Source organism: Malania oleifera, chromosome 1 (assembly GCF_029873635.1).
Source record: "Malania oleifera isolate guangnan ecotype guangnan chromosome 1, ASM2987363v1, whole genome shotgun sequence".
Classification (NCBI taxonomy): Eukaryota; Viridiplantae; Streptophyta; class Magnoliopsida; order Santalales; family Ximeniaceae; genus Malania; species Malania oleifera.
Window position 1 is genome coordinate 61713327 of NC_080417.1, and position 7250 is coordinate 61720576.

Sequence of the window (7250 nt, forward strand, 5' to 3'; positions counted from 1 at the left end):
CTTTAGCTCGTGTGAGCATAGGGTGAGAACCTAATGGAAATGCAGAACGGGAACATAAGGAGTGGTTTGTGACTTAATAGGGGGCGGGCTAGAAGCCGAGTATGGTGAAGAGGAGCCTAAAAAAGAATTAGTAGTCTACAAAGACTCATCCACTAGGTCAGTACAGATTGCACTTAGGGTAGATCTGATTTGAGTAATGTGCAAACAATGGTGTGTAGGGGAAGAGAGAGGAGGGTATATATGGAGAAGACTCAGTTCTAGAAAGTTGGAAAAATGTAGAGAGGAAAGGGGATGAGCTTGAGAGGTATTGATGAAAGGAAAATGATTTTCATCAAATTGAGCATGTCAAGTGATATAGATTATGCCAGGAGGTTATGGGATCAAGGCAACAAAATCCTTTATAGGAAGGAATCTTACCTAAAAAAATGCAGGGAATACTACAAGAAGAAATTTTCTTAGGCATATAATCACGCAAACAAGGGTAAACACAACAACCAAAGAAATGAAAATTTTTATAATTTGGAGAGGAACCATATAAAAGTTCAAACGGTGACTTACCTCCAATAAGTGGTTTGGGCAAACAGTTGATGATGTAAGCTATAGTGCTAAAGGCGTCAACCCAGAAGTGAGGAAAAAGGTGAGATTGGAAGAAAGGGCCAAGTCGGTCTCAACCACATAGCAGTGTTTCGTTCATCACGACCATTTTGGGCAGGTGTATATGGACAAGAAATTTGATCATGAATGCTGGAGGTACGAAGACGAGCTTTAAACCATGTGCGAGTAAATTCGGCCTCACCCTCCCTTTGTAAAATTTTGATACGAGCAGAATATTGATTTTCCACAAATTTATGAAATCGAGTGAAAACATCATAGAAGTCAGATTTGAATTTCAAATGATAAAGCCAAGTGAACTGTGAATAATCATTAATGAAGAGAACATAAAAGGTGAATCCCAAATTTGATTTGATAGGGGTAGGGCCCTATATGTCACAATGAATATGATCTAACACATGAGATGACCTATGTTTGTTACGTGAATAAGGCAAATGATGATTTTTTGCAAGTTGGCATGTAAAGATTTATTCTTAAGGACAGAAATAAAAGAAGAGTTGCCACACTCTCGCACATATAAGGTTCCATCTTTCTTACTGGCTGCCACCACCCTTCCTATTTGACGATTCTGAACAGTGAAAAGATTATTAGTAAATGTAATGGAAAAAGAAAAATTAGACGTTAATTTACTAATTGAAAGAATAGTTTTAGTGAGATGAGGAACAACCAAGACATCTAATAAATGAATATTTGGGGCAGAAGAGAGGATACCACTATGTGTAATGGGAAATGAGGCACCATTCCTCACAATCACTGAGTCCTTACCTATGTATTGAGTGAACTAATCCAAAATGGATGGGTCATTGGACATATGGGCTGAAGCCCCAGTGTCCAAGAACCAATTAGAGGCCTCATGCCTATTTGGAGAGCATGACCTAGTGAAAGCCTCGGCAAGATGAGCACTGGACTCGCTGTATGCATACTGCTGGTTGCACTGATCAGCATAATGACCATCAAGGCGACATATTTGGCAGTGCAGAGGGTGACACCCTTGACTAGAGTGGGTTCGTCATCAGTTTGTAGAGTTATGACCATGACCACTGGTTCAGCCATAGGAGTTGCAGAAGGAGGTTCGTTGGTTCGACTACTCGAGACCACGATTTGCGGTAGTGAATATTATAACTAGAGGAGAAGTAGTCTCAAGGGACTTCTGGAAGAGCTCAAAGCTCTCAGCTTTGGAAACTAAATCTAAAAAATAGGGAAGAGGCGTAAGTGCCATTTGCACGGTGGAGAAGCTCAAGAAATCAGCGCCGAGACCGTAGAGGAACCCTTGCACCTTATCAGTGCCATTAATAAACCAACCAATCGCATGGAATTGGTTACAGAGGGCCTTGAAAGCTCGGGCGTAGGCGGCAACAGGTCTGGTACCATGATTCATTAACTAGAGATCGTCTTTAAGGTGGATTTTCTAGGCCTTCTAAAGGTGGCTGAAAGTATTCTTAAAGGCGAGCTAGGCCTTGCATGTGGTGGAGAGGCCAATAATCTCTGCCATGGCCTCCTCAGTGAGGGAGGAAATAAGGAGGTTGAGGAGGTGTTGATCAGTAGCTTTCCATGCCAAGTGTTTGTCATTTGGTGTGTGAGAGTCAGTAGGTTTAAACCTAGGTAGCGGCACAATGGTTCCATCAACATAGTCTAATAAATCTTGGCTCACAAGAAGGGAAAGGAGTTAGCTCTTCCATAGGAGATAGTTGGTGGAAGTATGGTGACCATATGAATTAAGGTTTTGAAAGGGAGAAGGGTGGGGAAGGTTTCAGTAGCCATTGGGAGGGAGGATGAAGAGGTCGGAGAGGGGATGCAAATCCAGTTTGGTTTTGATACCATGAGAAGGTTTGATGAAACCACCACACTTGTAAAGTGGTGAGTTTTTCCATTTACATTGAATTAAAAATTGAATGAAATAATTACATATCAATTATAGGACAACTAAATGGAAAGTATATACAAATGAATCTCTTGGTATTAAGGGTTAATTAATGTCATATATGGCAAGCCTTAGATTAAGGTAGAGTATCCTCAACACTAACAACCCCTAAACACCCATCCTTTCCAATGGTACCATGAAAACTTTAGGTTGTTCAAACATTAATCAAGATTACCCTTGAATCTTTATTAAGTTAGGTTACCTTTCCATTAAGTATTCTTCCACCTTACAACCATTAGGTAACCTGTTAGAGTTGTAAAGTTTCCCTAACCTCAAGAATCGCATGAAGAGCAATAACATATACTTCGGGGGATCCACCATTGGATTCATTAATTTGTGTTTATTGTTTTCAGGTGTCCAAACATTTAAACCATTCTCAAGTTCATATAAGAACTCAAGCATCACTTCACAACAAGTCTTAATCGCATCATAACAAAATGACAACACATATCATTATGAGCATGTATGCAATACAAACCAACATGGATTTCTACAAAAAAAAAAAAAAAAAGAAACCTCCTAAGAGTGTCATTCAACTACATTTTGGCACAAATCACTCATTCCAACATTCACAAATGGATAAATGCACACAAAACAATGTATGGAGAGCTACCAAGGCTTGATTTTGGTGCATTCTTTGACCCTTATATTTACAATAGAATGAAAACCAACTCAAAATGCTTTGAAAACTTTAAAATAAAATCAAAACCCTCTTGAATTTTTATTTTTTTTTTTGAAATTTTTTGCAATTTTTATAATTTTTTGGCAATTATACAAAGGCTAAAAATATAAGAAAGTATAAAAAACTTAATAAAATATTTTTAAAAAGGCAAAAATATATCTTTAGAATCCCTAATTGTTGAAAAAGGGTCCCCTAAAATTACCAAGTATAAAGATCAATGAAAATCTAAAATAAAAATATTTTTGAATTAGAAATAACCAAGTTAAAGAAAAATAAAAATAAATTAAATTAGTAAAATGGCTTTAAAATTAAAAAGAATTTTTTATCTTTAATTTTATAATGCTTTTGTCGGCCTATGTGTAGAATCTAGAGGGAGAGGGGTGAATGGACTCTTTTGCGTTTCTTCGTTTTTGGTTACAAAATAAAATTTTTGGCAAGATATAAGCAATTATATCACAATATATGAAATGTAAATCATGCACAAGGCACAAATAAAACAGTATAAAGAAGAGAAAGCTCAACACCGATATTTTAATGTGGTTCGGCACGAAGCCTACGTCCACGCCATGAGACCAACTTAAGGATTCCACAATCCACTATCAAACTCCTTCACAGGTGGAGAAGCCTTACAACATGGGAACAAATCCCTTAATGCTCACCAAAAGCTGCAAGGTTCACCAAGAAGCCTTACAAAATGGTCCACCAAGAACCTTCAATCGGGCGCCAATCCCTTTACAATAAGAAGATGAAATATACAACAATGCTCCTTGATTGAGCTAATATCAAATACAACACAATCTTCACACTATTCTCTCAAGTAATGAATCAAACAAGATTAGAAAGTAAGAGAGAAAATGAGCACTTGATGTGAAGAACTAAAATACAAAGTGCTTAGGTTTTGTATTCAAAGGATGTTAATCACTAAAATCATGTAAGAACCATCAAAACCATTGCTAAACAAGTCTATGGACTTGTATTATAGGTAACGGGGCGAACTAGCCGTTTTATGGCCGTTGGGCATTTAATATAAAAGGCTATTATGAAAACTAGCCGTTTTTCGCCCGTTGGTGTTCTATTTCCATCCTAAATTCTCAACAATTTTCTGAAACCGTTGACTATTTTTCCCTAAAGGTCTTCAACATGAAAGTTGTGGGATTTTTTCTTAGCTTTTTGTAGACAACAAGATCGCCTTTTTTTGTGTTTTCTAGCAAAAGTTATACTCCAAATACTGAAGGGTGTTTAGGAAATTTGAGAGGTGCATAACTATGGTTTTGAACCCAACCAGAACCAAGTTTGTAAAAGATTTTAATACTAATATGATTTAAAACTTGTCCTAATGAAGTTTCATTTGAACATAAGATATCTTGTGTATGAAAATGCATTTGAAAGCTTATTTTGATATCTTATATGCTAGTATGTCCTTTATAAAAATATACTTGACTTTCTTGAGTCTTTAGGAGATAAAACTCATTTTGACATGTTCGGGATCAGGTATTTAAAAGTTTACAATACATAGATATTGAAAAATTGTCCCTTATGAGAACATATTTGAGTATAGGATATTTTTGTCAAACTCTTTGTTTATCTTTGAAAACCATGAGTATTGAGTTTGTGACTTAGTAAAATCCTATATACTCTTGTATCCTAGTATGCATATGCATTTTGCTAAAGTCTTGCTCAGAAATGATGCATGAAAAAAAACCGCAAGAGTTACAATGATTCCTACCTCAAACACTCCCCATTACATATAATTCTACATTAGACTTCCTTTGGATGTGCTTGGGTTTTTCCGAGTAAGTGTCCTTTTAATCTTTTCTATTCGACGTCTACTCGGTCCAATCTTTGCCTTTGATCCATTACTTCATGTATTTGTTACTTGTACCTGTACTTAACATGATATGCAAAGATAGGAAACACTTGGAATAACAAATAGGTTAATAACATCAAAACATATTAAATATAATTATGTAGCCACTAAGGCTAGCAATTTTCATTAAAAAAATATTTTTGTTGACTCTCTAAATTTAAATAAAATTTAATAAAATAAAAAAATAAAAAAATAGATATGGTAAACAAGCCTGACCAATTGAAGTGAACCAGTCGACTAGTCCATTGCATATAACAAAAATGCATGGTGTGCACATGATAAACATTGTTCATCTTCTTCCTATTTGTTTAGGATTTTCTACGACCCCAACACCTGCCTAAGTCGTTGTAAGCCTCTTCTGTGCCTCCAACTGGAAACACCAAGCTCCTCTCTCTCTCTCTCTTTCTCTCTTTCTCTCTCTCTCTCACTCTCTCTCTCTCTCTCTCTCTCTCTCTCACACACACACACACACACACACACACACACACACACAATCTCCCTCTTTCTTTGACATGCTCCCGTTGCTCAGCCATTGAGCCACCATCATTTATTCGTATAATGTTCCTACTCACTGGCTTGCATCATAGACGACCAGAAACAAAATCCCTCTATATTGTTACTCGGATTTTTTTTTTTAATCATAAACATGGAGCAAAACTTGCGACTAAAGTCATAAAAATTGGAGTTTTGGTAGAGACAGATACTAACTTTGGCATAAGTTTAGCGCCAACATGCATCAATGCTTTCCAAAAACTTTATATTCAAACTTCAATCATTTGAGATCATAAGCATATAATAGATAGAACAGACTTTGTACCTTGATTCTATCTCCTATGAAAAAAACCATGGAAAACTCCACGAAGCTTAGAAATTTTGTGTGGCACTCTATTTAGTATGTGACAAGCAATTAAAAATATTTCCCCTAAAAGATTAGTAGGTGCAAATGATTTTATTAGCATACCATTAATCAAATTTACAAATGTTCAATTTTTTTTTCTCTAAGCTATGCTACTAGAATTAGATGAATAAAGTGGAGTAACTACATACATTATTCCCAAGGATTATGCAAGTGAGTTTAATTCTTTTATACTCATAAACTCTATCAATTCTAATTCTCTTAATTTTCTTATCGAGTTGATTTTCAACTTTGAGGAAAAAATTTCTAAGCTTCTCAAAAGCATCACTTTGAATTTTCCAACAAATAAAAAAGCTTATATTATGAAAAAGCATCAATAAAAGTAATAAATTATCCATTATTACCTCCATAAGTTAAAATTCCTTCAAATCTATGTGAATTAAGTATAACAACTTGATATTTATCTTAACATTTTTTTAAGGCCCTTTTGTTATTTTATCTTCATTAAATGATTCATATTTTTCAAAATCAATTCAAACATTTGGAATTAATCCTAAACTAGGTATGATTATATGTATCTACTATTAACATGACATAAACAAGCATGTTAGGAATTTAAAGAAGAGAGTAAACAAAACTTGTCAATGTTTTATTGTTATTTTCCATAATTTAAAATTCGATCACAAACATAACCTTTGCCCACAAAATTCCATTATTAATAATTACATATTGGTTAGATTTCATGGTTTGCTTAAGCCTAATTGTTGACTTTTTGAATCTAATCCCGTTTTGATAATGATAAACCATTAGTATCTTATGTGTGTATTTAGTGCTTGAGTAGGTTTAATATTTCAACATGCACATAAGGTAAAGGGAAATGGAACCCATGAGGCGCTTAAAGGTCGTATCAACCTGGCGTATTGTACAAAGATTGAAGAGCAAAGAAAAGAAGACATATTTTATTTGAATTGTAAATGCAATTAGGGTTTCAATTGTAATAATTGCATATCTTGTATGATGTGGTTGGATGCTCGAACAAAGACCATATACTAACCTTAGGGAAATTTTTTTTTTTTCATGGAAAACCTTTTCATAAAATGCCATACTCATACACAAAAGGTTTGAAAAAGTTTTAAGGAAAAAACAGGGCTAAAATAATGATTTTTACTAAGCCCAGACAACTAGCCCTCTGCAAGCTTTAATAACCCAGTCGACCGACCATACTTTTGGTTAGTTCCCAGCCGATTAGCCATTTTAAAGTATGAAAAGTCGAGTCGACCAACCTTGCTTTTCGGCTAACTGGCCTTTGAAG